Source organism: Giraffa tippelskirchi, chromosome 13 (genome assembly GCF_054371585.1).
Source record: "Giraffa tippelskirchi isolate mGirTip1 chromosome 13, T2T-mGirTip1v1.2.pri, whole genome shotgun sequence".
Lineage (NCBI taxonomy): Eukaryota > Metazoa > Chordata > Mammalia > Artiodactyla > Giraffidae > Giraffa > Giraffa tippelskirchi.
In genome coordinates this window covers 102,305,420-102,322,737 of record NC_137287.1, presented here as the reverse complement: position 1 = coordinate 102,322,737, position 17,318 = coordinate 102,305,420, and the positions used below count along the sequence as shown (strand labels likewise).

At 48.1% G+C, this 17,318-nt stretch overlaps 1 long non-coding RNA gene across 1 annotated transcript; it reads left to right on the top strand.

Annotated features, from left to right (window-relative positions):
* Positions 1-206: 206 nt before the first annotated feature.
* LOC145533391 (uncharacterized) lies at positions 207-16,989 on the top strand. Its single transcript, XR_014074046.1, has 3 exons — positions 207-1,483; positions 12,265-12,379; positions 13,970-16,989. It is a non-coding gene; the product is annotated as an uncharacterized LOC145533391 (long non-coding RNA).
* The last annotated feature ends 329 nt before the right edge of the window (positions 16,990-17,318 follow it).

The following is a 17,318-nucleotide window of genomic DNA, read 5'->3' as shown; positions in this document are numbered from 1 at the left end:
AGATGCCCCTGCTTTTAGGGCTTTGCTTCAGGGAGGAAGTGAGAAGATAATGGGAGCGCAGCCAGCCAATGTGGACCATGAGTTCCCTTCCTCCCTCACCCTTCTCCCAAGGCCTGGAAGGGCTTCAGGCCTCCCACGGGGCTGACCTTGGCTGGGTTCCCCTCCCCTCAGTGCCCATCCCAACCTCCACTCCCGGTGCCAGGCAGGGGAGACTCTGGCCCCCACCTGGCAGGAGCAGCTGTCTAGATGTCCCCGTGGCGTAGAGATGCAGCCAGGCAGAGGTCTGTAGGGGCCCACTAGTTTGGCCTGGGGAGGGGGGCTCTGGAGTCCGCCCAGCCGGCTCAGCTTGCCCCAACTCCAACCGGACCAACTCCAACAGGGGAGGAGGCCCTTCTTCCCTCCTATCCCTTGGCCTCTGAGCCAGCAGCTGAAATTAGGGGAAAGGCCGTGGGGCACCTGCTGTCCCCAGACTAGTGCCCCCACCTCGGTGCCCAGTGATCCTTGCCAGTGACTGGTCCCTGGTACTTGCTGCTCTGCCCTTAGCAGGCCTGAGCTGCCTGCCGGACTCTGCCGGCTTACCTGCTGGTCCTGTTCTCAGGCGGCTCTGCATGGGAGGGGCCAGAGGCAGCTGGGTTAGTATTAACCTGTCCCCGCCCCAAGGAGGGGGGAAGGCGGGGGATGCTGGGCGGGGCTCACCAAGAGCCTACTGTGTGTCTGGAACCTGCCCAGCAGCCAATTCTGATGACCCCGATGAGTCAATTTAACGATAAAAGGCTCACATTAGCCAGCGTTTTGACCCCAAAAGACAAAAGACCTGCCCAGGCATTGGCTCTGGCCCCACCTTAGGGTCAACTGTAGTGCTGGAGAAGACTCTTGAGAGTCCCTTGGACTGCAAGGAGATCAAACCAGTCAATCCTAAAGGAAATCAACCCTGAATATTCTTCGGAAGAACTGATGCTGAAGCTGAATCTCCAATATTTTGGCCACCTGATGTGAAGAGCCGACTCATTAGAAAAGACCCTGATGCTGGGAAAGATAGACACAGGAGGAGAAGGGGGCAACAGAGGATGAGGTGGTTGGACGGCATCATCGATTCAATGGACATGAACTTGGGCAAACTCCAGGAGATGGTGAAAGACAGGGAAGCCTGGCGTGCTGCAGTCCATGGGGTCGCAAAGAGCTGGACACGACTGAGCGGCTGAACAACAAATTCCCTACAAGCAGGAATAGCACTCCCTGAACCAGAAATTCTGGGTTGGAATACCAGTGCTTAAGGATGACACCTGGGAAGTGGGGATAATAATAGTGTCTTCTGCCAGGGAATGTTTAATTTTAAGGAATCCTATATGTTGTTTTCTGTTTCTCAAGGGCCTTCTGTTCCTTATCAGCTCCTGGAAAACAGGAACGAGCAGAGTTGCACGAAGTTCTCAGGACTGAAGTCATGAGACTTCGTGAGACGGAACGCATACGTGGATTCCTTTCGGTAACCTTTTACTTTTCTGTAAAACAAGTTAGTCATGTTCCTATTTCCAATACATGGATTGTCTTCTGGCCCTGTGACGACTGTTATTCCCCTAGTTACTGTTGTTATGGCCCCATGATGACTGCTATTCCCTTAGTTACTGTAGCTATGCATTTGGTTTTGGTGTTTTTGCTCAACTTAATTTTCTGCCTGAAGCTTCCTTGTATAACAATATATGAGCACATGCTGCCATGATTAAAGCACCCTTGTTCCACTAGAGACTTGGGTCTCCTGCGTCCTTCTTTTCTTTGCCTTCTTTTCATCGACTCCTGTCCCCAGGTTCCAGTCTGTCAAGAAGACCATAACAGTCCTCCTTGTGGAACAGAAATCCTAACAGCCAGGGTATGCTGAGAGGACTCTGTGCCAGGCCCTGAGCTTGACATGGGTTAATGTGTTTAATCTCCATCACAGGCTTTTGAGGAGATATGACTACTTTCCCTCTACAGATAAGGCAACAGAGGCCCAGAGAGGTCAAGAGTCTGGCTGAGCCTGGATCTGATGCCCACTGACAAATGCTACTCTGACAGATGGTAGGAGTGCTGTGCTGGGCTTAGTCGCTCAGTCGTGTCCGACTCTTTGCAACCCCATGGACTGTAGCCCGCCAGGCTCCTCTGTCCATGGGGATTCTCCAGGCAAGAATACTGGAGTGGGTGGCCATGCCCTCCTCCAGGGGAATCTTCCCAACCCAGGGACTGAACCCAGGTCTCCCGCATTGCAGGCAGATTCTTTTGCTATCTGACCCACCAGGGAAGCCCAAGAATACTGGAGTGGGTAGTCTATCCCTTCTTCAGGGGATCTTCCCTATCCAGGAATTGAACCGGAGTCTCCTGCATTGCAGGCGGATTCTTTACCAACTGAGCCCAGTAATAGTTCACATCCAGTTAAATCTTTCAGTAATCCGAGGCAGGTGCTACTTTTATTCCCTACATTGTAGATGGAGAAACTGATGCTCAAAGAGGTTAAGTGACTCACTCAAGGTCAGTAAGTGCAGAGTCAGGATTCAAGCCCAGATGCAAACTGGCCCAATGCGAAATGGCACCTAATAACTGCTCACTGCGTGAAGATGTCTACAAATAATTCTGGCTTGCTTTCTGCCTTATTCTCTGAGACAGATAATTACTTGATAAGTAATCACTCCCCTAGCAAATGCTTGCGGTGGGAGGTGAGCAGACCCCAGGGGAAGAGACTGGACCCTTCTCTCAGCTGGCAGGGGCTCAGGAAGTATTGAATCCAACTCTGGGTTTCAGACACAAGAATTTGGTCCCTGGAGGAGCCTGAAATGCCTGTCCTCCTTCCCAGGGATGGCCCCTCCCGACTCCCTGGAAGTTCTGTCTTAGGTGTGACTCACACTCATCTCACAGGTGCTCTTCATGTAATTTTTAATTTTAATTTTAAAATACATCTTTATTATCCATCTTCAAAGACTGCCTTGTGGCTCACCAAATGAGGACCAGGCTTCATGTTTATGTCCTTTCTCAGCTGGACTAATAGACCATGAGAACTCCATCACTTGCTCTTTCTTATCTGTAGCCTTTGCTGCTTACAACCAGAACTGCTCACCGTTCTTTGAGTAGTCACGGTACATCTAAGTCACCAAAATTTCCCTACTGATCCTCCTATCATAATATCCTTTCTGGGAATTCCCTGGTGATCCAGTAGTTAGGACTCTGCAATTCCACTGCTTAGGGCTCAGGTTCAGTCCCTGGTTGGGGAACAAAGGTCCTACAAGTCATGTAGTGCAGCAAACAACAACAAAACAAAAAAACACTCTGTCTCATCTTTTTCAGGCACAATCCTATCCATATTTCAAAGCCAATCTCAAATACTACCTCCTCCAAAGAAATTTTCTTGACGTCTGTGTCTAACATAACCAGTATACATACACTGGGAACTTAAATATTCATTGCATATGTGAATGAATGAACTCCAACCAAAATGTTCTCCCCTTCCTTGTCATCTCCAGATATTTTTATAGCCTTTGTTGTTTAAATAATAGACTTTAATTAATTAAAGGGGTTTTTTTTTTTAGCCATTTTAAGTTTATGGGAAAATATTCTTTACATAATGGAGCACATTACCAATGTCATTCTGAAGCTTGCTTTTTTGGATTAATCTCTCTTAGAAATCTTTCTATATCCCCAGTATTCAGACCTTCATTCATTGGCTTCATTCATTCAACAAATTATTAAATGTCAGTTGTATGTCAGTCACTGTGAGAGATGCTTGGGATATAAAATTGAACAAAATAGATGAAGCCATTGGTCTTGGAGAGCTGGTTTTCCTTCTGATGGAGCAAGATGGACAGTAAGGAATAAGGAAATCATTCAGTACATTAGAGGGTATGCTCTGTAGAAAACAGAGAGCAGATGAGGGGAAGGTGGAGTGGGAAAGGACCCAGCACAGGGCAGGTTGCAGTGTGCAGGGCGCCTGTAGAGCCACTTCAAGGGAGTCTCACTCAGGCCAGGGAACTGGCAGGTCTTAGAGGTGTACCATCACCCAAAAGCACCGGGATGAATTTAACTAGCCCCATTGCTTGTTGCCTATTATTTACCATCAAGAACAGCGCTGCAACAAACACTGTGGCAATCTGTCTTTTTGCGCATGTGTGAAATATGTGTAGAATCAGTCCCTGGCTGCTAACTACAACATACTTGAGAACAATCACCCAGTTACTCTCCAAGGATGCTGTACCAGGACCATGAATCCCTCTCAAAGAGCAGCCCCGGGTGATCTCAAACAGGTAGACTCTTCTGGCAGGCCAAGAGGTCGCTCACATTCGACCGGGAGAGTTTCCAGGGCAGACTTCAGCTAATTCACGGCAGATCGCCCAGAGTTTCACTCGTTGTTTCTTTCGGAGTGGGCGTTGCTTTCCGGACGGGTTGATGGGCAAATGGATTAGGGGTTGGAGGCGCCGCTGCCGTTACTCAGAAAAGCCACGAGGGGGCGCAGGAAGCCCCAGACTCCAGAGATGTACCTTGCAAAGGGCATCTTGAGGTTTAGGACCTTCTCACTGGGTGTGTGTGTGTGTGTGTGTGTGTGTGTGTGTGTGTGTGTGTGTGTGTGTGTGTGTGTGTGTGTGTGTGTGTGTGTGTGTGTGTGTGTGTGTGTGTGTGTGTGTGTGTCTGTGTGTGTGTGTGTGTGTGTGTGTGTGTGTGTGTCTGTGTGTCTGTGTGTCTGTGTTGGGCGGGGGGGCTTAAATGCCATGGTGAGAAAAAGGTGGACATTGGGAAGAAGCAGAAAGATCAGAGGAAAAGGAGGTGAGGGAGGAGAAGGTTAGGGAAAGAGGCCTCCAAGGGTGTCTCCTGATCAGTTAGGGATTTGTTGGCTCCCCGCTCAGCCGACCAGGTGCAGCCCTCATAAAAATGAACGCTATCTCATAGCCCTGAATTGAACTCAGGAGTGCAGAACAGACTGGAGAAAAATTCATAAGATAAATATGTACAGTATGATGATTCCGTTTGTGTATATACATATATGCGGTGCTTAGTCGCTCAGTCATGTCCGACTCTTTGCCACCCCATGAACTGTAGCCCACCGGGCTCCTCTGTCCATGGGGATTCTCTGGGCAAGAATACTGGAGTGGATTGCCATGCTCTCCTCTAGGGGATCTTCCCAACTCAGGGATTGAACCCTGGTCTCCCACATTGCAGGCAGATTCTTCACCATCTGAGCCACCAGGGAAGCCTATCCCTTCTCCAGGGGATCTTCTGAGCCCAGGAATCGAACCGAGGTCTCCAGCATTGCAATCGGATTCTTTACCAACTGAGCTACCAGGGAAGCCAATATGTATACATATATATATATATATTTCCCACAAATAAAAACTACATATTCTTAGGGCTGTGTGTGTGTTTACCACATATATAGCCATAGGAAAAAATCTGGAAAGATAAATTTTAAATTGACAATAGTGAGGACTTCCTCAGTGGTCCAGGGGTTAAGGCTCAGCCTTCCAATGCAGGAGGCTTGGGTTCAATCCCTGGTTGGCGAGCTAAGGTCCCACATGCCATGGGAGCAGCCAAAAATTTTAAAACATAATAAAATTTAAAAAAATTAATTGACAATAGGAGTTATCTTTGGGATGTGTGTAGAGGGGGTCAAGGAATAGGAAGGGGAATGGTAAATGATCAAAGAGGACTTTCAGAGTTAACAGAAATATTTTACTTTTCTAGGAATCTGTAACCCTGTTAGTTGCATAACCTAAAATTATAAATTACTTAAGAAAACAATGGAGAAGAAGAAAAAAAGAAACATCCAATGCCATCTTAGTGGTGTACCAACAGATGTCTTCCATACAGCTCAGGGGAGGTGAGAGCCTCCTCCGCTCTGCTGAGTGTTCCCAGGGCCTCCTTTCGTCTCTTTGGCTCTGTCCTGTGCAGGGAGCAATGACAGCTCAAGGTGGACCAGAGGTTAAATGTGGAGGGAATTGTGGCACCATCTGAATGGGGTACAGATAGGGGAGAATACCCTCTACTGAAGTTGGAAGAACTGAGCTGGAATGGGAACAATGCAGGAGACTTAAGAGATGCAGGTTCAATCCCTGGAGGAGGGCATGGCAACCCATTCCAGTATTCTTGCCTGGAGAACCCCATGGACAGAGAAGCCTGGTGGGCTACAGTCCACGGGACTTGGACACGGCTGAAGCGACATAGCCCACATGCATGTGGCCAATGGGTCACTGCAGACTGACCTCTGCTGGACACCCTGGTGCAGGATTTTGGGAGTGAAGGGAGGTGGAAATTCCAGCCCAGATGTGATAGAGATTTTCCATCCAGCCAAGTAGGGAAGGTGTGGGCTAATTTGGAATGTATGCGAGCTGAAGCAGCATGATGCCTCCTAAGAATGTAGTAATGTCAAGGATGGACTCCCAGCATCTAGGGAGGCTGTGGGGAATTTTGTGCAATGTCCACTTGGAAAACAACAGGGAGATGAGACCTCAACCATAGGTGGTCCTCAGTATCTTCATCTGTAAAATGGGTGAAGGGTGGAAATCTGGCCACTCTATACCTTCCACTGTCTGATTTTTTTTTTTTTCTAGTCAGTGATATTCCAGGGGTCATACTCAATGAAGGGGGCAACAGAGGATGAGATGGTTGGATGGCATCATTGACTCAATGGAGACGAGTTTGAACAAACTCTGGGAGACAGTGAAGAGTAGGGAAGCCTGGCATGCTGCAGTCCATGGAATCAAAGGTAGAACACGAGGGACTGAACAACAACGGCAATTCTTTCTGGCCCTCAACCTGAAGATTTGCAGTTCCAATCATCAGCCACCAGAGATCGCCTTCTGACAGACTTGGGGAAAAAACCAAAACAAAACCAGGAACAAATCAGACATGGTCCCCACCCTGGTCAAGCTGAGGCTGGTGGGAGTCAGACGCCAGGCAAGATACGTAAGAGGACAGGATGTAACCCGGCATCAAGGGCACAGTGATGCCCTTGGGGAACCCGAGACTGGGGGGTCTCTTTCCTCTCTGTATCTGCTCTTTCACGTGACTGCTGATTGGGATTAACTCTGCCCCTGCACCAGGGGTACAGCATGGAACAGTCTCTGAAATGAAGCTGCTCTCTCCCCTCTCAACTCCTGTTTTTTTTGCCACACCCCACAGCCAATCTCTTAGCAGATCCTGTGGGATACGTGATCAGGCCACTCTGTACCTTCCACTGCCACCATTCCATCTGGTCTCCTTTGTGTCCTGCTTGAACTTCTGCAGTTGTCTCTACCCTGGCCATCCTACTTCACCCGCTTCCGCCCTTCACATCATGACTCAGAGCCTGTCCTGCCTCTGCTCAGAACTCTCCCCACCTGGCTCCGGCTTGGTTCCTCCTTGTGGACCTGCCATGTGCAGTCCTGCCCTGCACGCATCTCACCGAGCTTGGCTTCCTCCCTCCCCTCACTCTCCACTCCAGCCACACTGGCCTCCCTGCGGTTTCTCACACGGCAAACTCTGCCCTAGGGCCTTTGCCCTTGCTGTTCTCTCAACCCGGTGCTCTTTCCTTAGGCAACCCCAGGCCCCTCCCTCCCTTTATTCAGGTCTCTGCTCAATCCCAGCCTTCAGAGGTGACCCCTTATTAAAACCGCCCGGTCGCTGTCCCTGTCTCTCTCCATGTGCTGCTCCCATTTTCCTCACCGTGCCCTTGATGCTGGGTTACATCCTGTCCTCTTACGTATCTTGTCTGGCGTCTGACTCCCACCAGCCTCAGCTTGACCAGGGTGGGGACCGTGTCTGATTTGTTCCTGCCTGAGGCCCTGGTATCTAGTTTGTGCCTGACACACAGATAAGCTCAGGAAATATCTGTTGACTGTGAAAGAGGAGACCTTGAGGAGGGACAGCTGGGCCCCAGAGTAAGAGTGACCTTCAGGTCCCTGTGTGAGTGACAAGTGAAGGGGAACCTGGCTGCCACTGCTGGAGGTGGGATCCTCTCCTGTCGGGGGGGGGGCACTGAGCCCTCACTTTCACCTCCTCACACTTCTGGGATCCTGTCCCCTCCCCCACCCATGACCCTGACTGGCTGGGGGTCAGAGGTCGGCTTCTGACCCTTTCTGTGCCCACAGACCTCTCCACCTCTTCCTCTGCAGGACTGTGTCCTGGGTCCTTTAGGAAGAGCCAGGGTCAGGCCTGGGCCTCGGTTTCCCCGTTTGCCTAGTGAGGTAGACAGCGAGAGAAAGGGGCCCAGGCCCATGTCCCAAGGTGGGGGATGGTCTGGTGTGAAGGGGCTGGGCCCCTGCCGCTCCCCCACTCCAGGCACCGGCAGACTGGCTGGGGGCCCCCGGGGACAGTAAAGCTGTTGGCTTCCTGCCTGGCCTCAAACCTGAGAGCAGATGTCCCAGGGAGGGGACAGTCAGTGGTGAGGCCCACGGAGCTGCTCAGAGAACCAGAAGCCAGCGCTGAGGGGAGAATCAAGAGGTCCTGGAGAAGGAGGGCCAAGCTTCCCAGATAGAGAGCTGGCTCTCCTCAACCCAGAATGTTCTTCCTGCCTTGTCCTGGCTTCGTTCACTCTCATGGCATGTTCACAGTTTTGGCTATACCCAGGGTCTGCCATCGGAGAAGGCAATGGCACCCCACTCCAGTACTCTTGCCTGGAAAATTCCATGGATGGCGGAGCCTGGTAGGCTGCCGTCTATGGGGTCGCGCAGAGTCGGACACGACTGAAGCGACTTAGCAGCAGCAGCAGCAGCAGGGTCTGCCATGATGATTGTTTCTTAATGACTTTTTTTTCTCTAAGTCAACCAGATAAGACTGAATTAGAATAATTTTAGACACACAGAAAAATACAGAATGACATTATGAACTACATATCCAATACTCAGATTTAACACTGGCATTTTCCACATTTGCTTCACCTATTTCTTCCTGAAATATCTTAATGTGAATTGTAGACATCCTCAGTTTTTGTTCCCAAATACTTTAGTTTGCATCTCCAAAAAGTAAGGCCATTTCCAGGCTCACTGTTGCACTTCTTAAAATTCATAGTTCTCTGATATCTAATATTTAGTCCACAACTGACTTCCCTGGTTATCCCGAAAATGTGTGTTACAGTTGACCGTGGATTTCTTGTAAGAGGAAACTTCTTGATACATGAAATGAAGAGCAAGTATCTTCTGTCATAAATGGAATGTGCCTTCAGAAATGGGGACGATACTTCTGGAAATAGAGACTGTGTTTCAGGCCGATGCGGTGGCCAAGCTGTACCTGAGGCCCGCTCTCTACTTGTTACACTGGAGCTTAGTGGGCATTGGTGTTAAACACAGAGAAGACTCAGGCACTGATGCAAGGAGACCTGAAAAGGACTCAGAAAGGGAATCAGCCTTTCCAGGTTGGGATCAGAGTTATTGAATGTGGGACTGGCCTGAGGAGCTCAAGTTGAAAGCTGAAAAGTCCAGCGCCAGGCCCTTGGGTGGAGGGTCTTGGGTGTTAAGTTTCCACAAAGATTCTGTTTCTGGGGCCACGACCTTCCAGTTCGAGAGGGGGCCTTACGCCCCCCAACCGCACTCTGGCCTGGCTCTGCCATCTGGGGTTGGGACGCTAAGAGGGCAAAGGCCCCTCACTCTCAGAACACTTTTCCCCTGAAAAATCCCATCTGTCAGGCCCTGACCTTCCAGGCTCACAGGCCCAGCCCCGAGGAGACCCAAGCCCCCCTCCCAGCCTCCACCGTCTGTCCTGGTCAGTACGGGGGGGGTCCTCATGCTTTTGCTGCCTGCTCAGTGGGACCCAAGCCAGTCACCTCCCCTTTCTGGGCCTCGGTTTCCCCATGTGTCACGTGCAGAGGTGGGATGGGGTGAGTATCATTTGCCACAGTCAGAAAAATATTGGGGAAAAAAATAATGGAATAGGAACAAAACAATTCTATTACATTCCAGTCTGTGCTGTGTGTTAAGTCGCTTCAGTCGTGTCCGACTGTTTGCAATCCCATGAACTGCAGCCCACCAGGCTCCTCTGTCCATGGAGCTCTCCAGGCAAGAATGCTGGAGTGGGTTGCCATGCCCTCCTCCAGGGGATCTTCCCGACCCAGGAATCGAACCCACGTCTCTTGTGTCTCCTGCAGCGGCAGGCAGATTCTTATCCACTGTGTCACCAGGGAAGTCCGCGTCTAGGACTTCAGACTGAGGAGATTCTAAGGATTTGATAACCTCAGGATTTTAAAATTCTGGGATTTTCAGGTTTAAAATGTGTCCCACCTCCTGAAACCTGAAGTATTTGGGAGTACCGAGCTGATGGGGCTCAGCCGGGGCCAAATCCAGCCTGACCCTTAGGCTTGTCTGTTCCTGCCTCTGCTTCCCTCAGCTGCTGGCCTGTCCCTAACTTCCGAAGACTGTTGGATGCCCTTATTGTTCATGCTGGCACCTGGCACAGCTGGCTTCCTGGCTCCAGGGCCCAAGTGCGTGTGCTCTCTGCCAGGATTTGTGAAGATCTGTCAGGAGCCACTGTGGTTGTGATGTATAATCTCTATATATCATCATTAGCATGTGCTAAGTCACCTCAGTCGTGTCCAACTCTGCGACCCCATTGACTGTAGTCCTCCAGGCTCCTCTGTCCATGGGGATTCTCCAGGCAAGAATACTGGAGTGCATTGCCATGCCCTCCTCCAGGGGAATCTTCACAACCCAGGGATCGAACCCAGGTCTCCTGCTTTGCAGGCGGATTCTTTACTATCTGAGCTACCATTAGAATAGCACAGTTTTACTGAGCCTGGCTCTGGCCAGGGTTTTGCTGGCATTATCTTGGGTACTTAGGGTAACACTTTACAATGTAGGTGAAATTATTCTTCTGATTATAGATGAGGAAACTGAAAATTCAGACTTTAAGGAACTTCCCCAACCCAGGCAGCTGGCAGGTAGTAGAGCTGGATTTGAAACCTTGGCTGGTTAATCCCAGAGTTCCCAATCTTGACCTTAAACTGCTACTTTTTAATCTTTAAAATCAAAACTCTGCTCTGTGGCCTACAGACTCTCAGCCATTTAATGTCAGTCTCTTCCTCTCCCTCCAGTCCAGCCACTGGCTTTAGGCTCAAATAGAGTCACCTCATTCTTGCCCCAGGACCTTTGCACAGGCTGCTTCTGCTCTTCCTTCCTCTAGGTTTCCATGTGACTGCCTCTTTCTTACCCTTCATGTCTCACCTCAGGGGAGAGGGCTTGGCTCACTGACCATGGTGAGTGAGCATGGTCCCCTTTCTTTTCACACCTTCTTTTTTACTCTGCTTCATTTTTATTTATACCATTTCTCATTTCTTAGTTCAGTTATTCATTGTTGTGTCTCACCCACTAGAATACAATTCTAAAGCACAACGAATTGTATTTTCATCTCTCTTTCTAGAAACTGGCATGGACTAGGGGCTCAGATAGTATTTGTTGAATGTGTGAATACATCTTGAAACAAGACAAGGGGAGGTCAAGGAGGAAGGTCTACCAGTCAGGCTTGTGCCCAAATCCTCTCTCCAAACCGGTAGCTGCCACCTTCTAATGGTCCAGACAGAAAGCTGAGGCCCAGAAAGATGGAGAGGCAGAGGTATGCTCAATCCCAGCAGCAGCTCAGTGATACAGACCAACCTGGACAGCTCTGTTTCTATACTCCCCAAGTTCTTTCTCAGAAACTATGTCCTGGGAGCTATCATACCTCCATTTTCCTGATAAAAGCCTGCAGCCTGAAAAGTCAGGAGACTGTCCCGGGGGGAGGGTCACCTTAGTGTCAGAGCAGGGGGTCCTGGGTTTCCTGTCTCTGTTCGGGTGTTGGCTTTACTCTCAGCCTTTGCTGGGGCAAGAGGTTAAAAACAAGACTCTGCACCCACCCCTCACTCCTGGACACAACAGAAAGGGACCAGAGACCTGGCTGAGCCAGCGGGGTGTGTCTTGGAATATGCCCATCAGAAGCTGAACCTGAGTTTTTGGCAGGTGGAACCTGGCCCCTAGAGGCATGCAAGAGGTGTGAGAGACTTGTGCTGAGGGGACTGGAGATCGAGGACAGTTCCTGGGTCTGGGAAGTCTGGTGCTGGGGGAGAGAGTCTGTAATTTAGGAGGGGCACTGGCAGAGGAGGCCCCTGGTCACATCCTGGAGACCCACCCTCTATAGATGGTGTTTTCACTGTTCCTACAGGCTGTTTAGGACGTGTTTTGAGGACACAGGGCTCCAGGGTTGAGAATGTCTGGGAAACAGTGGAGTAAGCAAAGGGAAAGAGGAGTTTCTGTTACAGGCCTTCTCAAAGACTTTCTCATAGTTCAGTGCATTGCCAACCTCTAATTGCAGGAAAAGTGGGTGAAGAAGTGTGGACCTTGCCTTCTGGGAGCTCACAGTTGGTGGAGGAGATCCAGACACAGGAACAAACTGAATATCAGGAGGTTGGAGAACTATGAAGAGAAATGTAAATAATGGGGGGGGGGGGCGGTTTCCCTGGGAGGATGACATTTGAGCAGAGCCTGGAAGGAAGTGAGGGAGGGGGTGAGGGGGCAGCTGTGTCTGGGGGGAGAGAGGCCCAGGCAGTGGGAACAGCATGTGCAAAGGCCCTGAGGCAGGAAGGGTACTTAGTGTATTTGAGAAACAACAGGAGCCGGTGGCTGGAGCAAGGTGGGCTGATGGGGAAGGTGGTAGGAGATGGGGTTGACAGGGATCAGCCTCCAAAGGCCACCATATTCAGAGCTTGTTGGGGAGCCCTTGGATGGTTTGGGCAAGGAGTGATGCCTGGGACATGCTGCCTCATGAGCTTGTACTATCAAACAACCTCTTAAGAGCAGTAGCAGAAACAGTGGCCATACAATGTGGAGGGTAGTCAGGGTACTGTACCTCTTGCAAGCCTGGGAGGTAGGCATGGTTAACACCCATCTTACAGGTGAGGAAACTGAGATTTAGAAAAAGGTGCTCAAAGACATTTCTGGAACAAATAAGTGAATTGAGAGACAATATTTAAAAAAAAAATCTTTCCATAGATATTTTTTCTATCTTTCCTATCACTTGTTCTTCAAAAGCACCATTTTTAATGGCTATGTGGTATTTGTTCCAGTCCCATTCACCATGCATTGTCCTGTGGCCAGGAAATTGGGTTATTGTTTTTTCTTTTTTGGTGGTGGGGGGCATTAATAGCAATGCTATAGTAAATATTCTTGTTGTTAAATGTTTCTGAATTTCTTTAATTATTTGGTTAGAGTCAATTTCTTTTTAGAAACAATATTTAGAAATATTCCTGTTGTTAAATCTTTCTGAATCTCTTTGGTTAGAGACAGTTTCTTTTTAAAAGCAGTTTAGAAACAGAGTACAGAACTATTGACACAGCTCAAAATTTCTCAAAAATTTTTGAGAAAAATGACTCTGTCACCCTCCAGAAAGAATATCTCAGCCACCTCAGTTGACCCTCTCAGCCATCATGTTTGGAGGGACACATTTGGGTTATCTTCCCTGGTGGCTCAGACAGTAAAGCGTCTGCCTACAATGCGGGAGACCCGGGTTCAATCCCTGGGTGGAGAAAATCCCCTGGAGAAGGAAATGGCACCCCACTCCAGTATTCTTGCCTGGAAAATCCCATGGACGGAGAAGCCTGGTAGGCTACAGTCCATGAGGTCGCAAAGAGTCAGACACGACTGAGCGACTTCAGTTTTACTTTTCAGTCATTACCTTATTTTGCTCTCTCAAAGAATAGCCTTAGAAGTGTTATTTACTTTTTAGTAGATAATACATTTATAAGGTGGGCTTCCCAGGTGGTGTTAGTGGGAAAGAACATACCTGCCAATGCAGGAGATGTGGGTTCTATCCCTGGATTGGGAAGAGCCCCTGGAGGAGGGCATGGCCACCCACTCCAGTATTCTTGCCTGGAGAATTCCATGGACAGAAGAGCCTGGTGGACTACAGGCCATAGGGTTGCAAAGAGTCAGACATGACTGAAGTGACTTAGCATGCTCGCACATTTATAAGGTTTAAAAAATATTTTCTGAAAAGCTTTTCTCTTTCCCTGGTTCCTCAGTCAGCCCAGCAGCCACCACTGGGACCAGTTTCTGGTGAGCCTTCCAGAGAAGTTCAGAGGCAAGCAAATGTATACAGTGAGAACACCCTTTGAACGGAATGAAACAGAACAAAATAAGCCCTAGGGTGCTCAGGAGATTGAGAACTGCCATCTGAGGCTGATTTCATCTTGGTTTCGAGTTGAGTAAAGGAAACGCTGCCAAGATCAGACTGCTGGAGGAGGCACAGCCACAGGCCTGGGTATAGGATGAGATGTTATTCTTGCACACGTGCTGGGTCAAGATAAGGACGCAAGGGACACAAGGATCCTCCAGCTCCCTCTGATCTGGGCACACTAAGGACAGCTTGGCCATCTTCTTATTCTTACAGGTTCTCCTTCCCTACGCCACACAGTGGGGAAGGGGGAGAACTAGGACGCTTTCGATCACTCTGAACTGGCGTCAGGTGCTGAACAAATCCTGGAAAATAGAGGTCATCCCCAGCATGCTGTTGACACATGAAGATGCTCAGAGTCCTGGAATCTGAGTCTGTCCAAATAATCTCTCTTTGTGTGGCCTTACTTGGAATCCCAGGGTAGTTCCTTCTGCCTCTGTTTACCTCACTTTCTTAATCTGGAAATGAGGCTCAGGGTTTTTGTGCTGCTTGTTTGAAGCTCCAGGGCATGCAGTCAGAGGCAGCTTTGAAGATGCAAGAGTCAGCAGGGGGCCTTTATCCAGGCATCTCAAATATCTCCCAACACATGATTGAAACTACACATTTCAGAGAAGAATTCAACCATGACACCATTGTTGTCGTTCCCATTTTAATGACAGGGAAGGCGAGGTCTGGGAGGCACTCTAGCAACGTGTTCCCATGGTCATAAGCTTGTGTAAAATTTTCCAAAGTGAAGTAATTTAACCTCATTCTGTTAAAAGCACCATCTCCTTCTGTTCCAACTTCCCCTTGCGTCAGATGAAGTTGGAGTGAGTGTGAGCATTTTAGGGATCTGGCTAAGAGGACCTTGACATTTAGTTTGGGTTTAGTGGTTTTATTTATGTTGTTTCCAGTCACTTTTGTGAGTACATGATTTCCAGCTGCGCTAGTACAGGAAAGTCTTCCAGGAATACCCCTACCTGGCACACTGAGGTGACTCACCAGGTCCTGTGACATGAAAGTGAAGGGTCAGAGGTCATACCTCCATATGCATGGAGGGTCCTACAGTGTGAATGCCACCAGTATGACGTAGTAGAGGCGAGGTTTGAAATGTGTGTATACATGGAAATGTAGCATACAGAAGCTTGTTTGTGGAACATATGGAGATATGTCGAACAGGTAATTCACAAAAAGAATATTATTTTTCTGAACTTTGTAATCTCTGTAGAAATTGAAATTTGCTAAGATTTCTTTTATCTTTCTAACTAAATCATCTCTGTATTACTTAATTTGTAATTTTGTAGTCCTTTTCTTAAACAACACTCCCTAACACTCCTTAAATTGTTTAAGCCTCAGGAAGTACAAAGTCTGGATCTGCTCCTACTGTTTTCTCTGTGTCTTTCAGGATCAGAGACCTTCCTTGCCTCTCCTCACTGACACTGTCCAACTGCAGTTACCTGGGAATGTAACAGAATGGTTTGGAGGACTCCTGCTGGATCCAGACAAACTTTAGTTTTCTAATCTATAAAATAGTAATATTAGTAGAATCTCCTCAGACAGTAATGAAGTCAAATGAGAAAATGTGTGTATGTTTGAGCACAGTCTAGCAGAGGGCACAGTTAGTGCCAGGTCTGTTATTTAGCTGATCCTCATAGACTCCCTGTTTATGATAGTATCTTTTCTGATATGGTTGGTTGGTGCCTATGCCAGAATGTGCAATCATTGGTAGCTATTGGTATACTATTAGTTCTCCTCCCCCACCTCTCCAAGGTATGTACACAGTCAGTGCTCGATCACTGATAATCCAATAAAAGAATGAAAAACACCATCTGGGATAGAAAGACGCTGACTCCAAATGGAGCGATGCCCTAGACCCAAACAGTGACTCACCCTCTCATCTGGAAGGGCTGTTAGAGTTAATTTTTCTAATTCTCTTTTTACAAATGTGTCTTTGTTTTTCCCCCTGACTGGTTTAACTATTGGCAATTTGGTAACTTATTTCCAAAGCAGAAATATGTTTCCAAATTTCCAATAGTTAAACCAGTCAAGGGGAAAAAGAAAGAAGAAAGAAGCAGCAGAAAGAAGAAATTAACTTCTGTTATTATAAATGTTTATACATAAATATATGAGTCTAGTCAAGGCTATGGTTTTTCCGGTAGTCATGTATGGATGTGAGAGTTGGACTATAAAGAAAGCTCAGCGCCGAAGAATTGATGCTTTTGAACTGTGGTGTTGGAGAAGACTCTTGAAAGTACCTTGGACTGCAAGGAGATCCAACCAGTCCATCCTAAGGGAAATCAGTCCTGGGTGTTCATTGGAAGGACTGATGTTGAGGCTGAAACGCCAATATTTTGGCCACCTGATGTGAAGAGCTGACTCATTTGAAAAGACCCTGATGTTGGGAAAGATTGAGGGCAGGAGGAGAAGGGGACGACAGAGGATGAGATGGTTGGATGGCATCACCTACTCAACGGACATGGGTTTGGGTGGACTCCGAGAGCTGGTGATGGACAGGGAGGCCTGGCGTGCTGTGGTTCATGGGGTCACAAAGAGTCGGACACGACTGAGCGACTGAACTGAACTGAACTGAGGGCCTCCTGGGAAATCCAATACATAAATATGGTACATGTGATATTACCATTATGTATTTAATGCATATTTATGTTGTACATAGTGCTTTGAAACATACTTTTGAAAAATTTAATACTTTCTTAGTGCTAAATATATTTTAACCACATCATTTTTAATGACTGTATAATATTCCTCATCAAAAAGTGAGGATATTTAAAGGTACTTATCAGAGGGTTATGCCATTAGCAGTGATGAGAGTTTTGTCATGCAAACTTTCTGGTATATAAAAAAAACCTCAATAAATTCAGTTCTTCCGCAGGATGGATTTATATAACCAATCTCCTTTCACTGAGCCTTTCTCTTTTCTCCTTTCACTAAATAACCCTTAAGTTATTTTCATTATTTTGCCATCATAAATAACGCAGGGCTATATTAATTTTCGCTCACATCTTTGGTTATATCCTTAGTAAATTTCGGGACTGCTGGGCATGCCCATCTTCACACTAACTTGCTCAGCATTGGTCAGTTAGAGGAACAGAGAGGGAAACCGGCTTGCACTGGTTCACATAGCCTGTCAGCTGAAGTCAGGACTAGGAATCAGCTAAGTCCCGGGTGAGCAAGAGAAAGAATTAGCCGCTTGAGCTAAA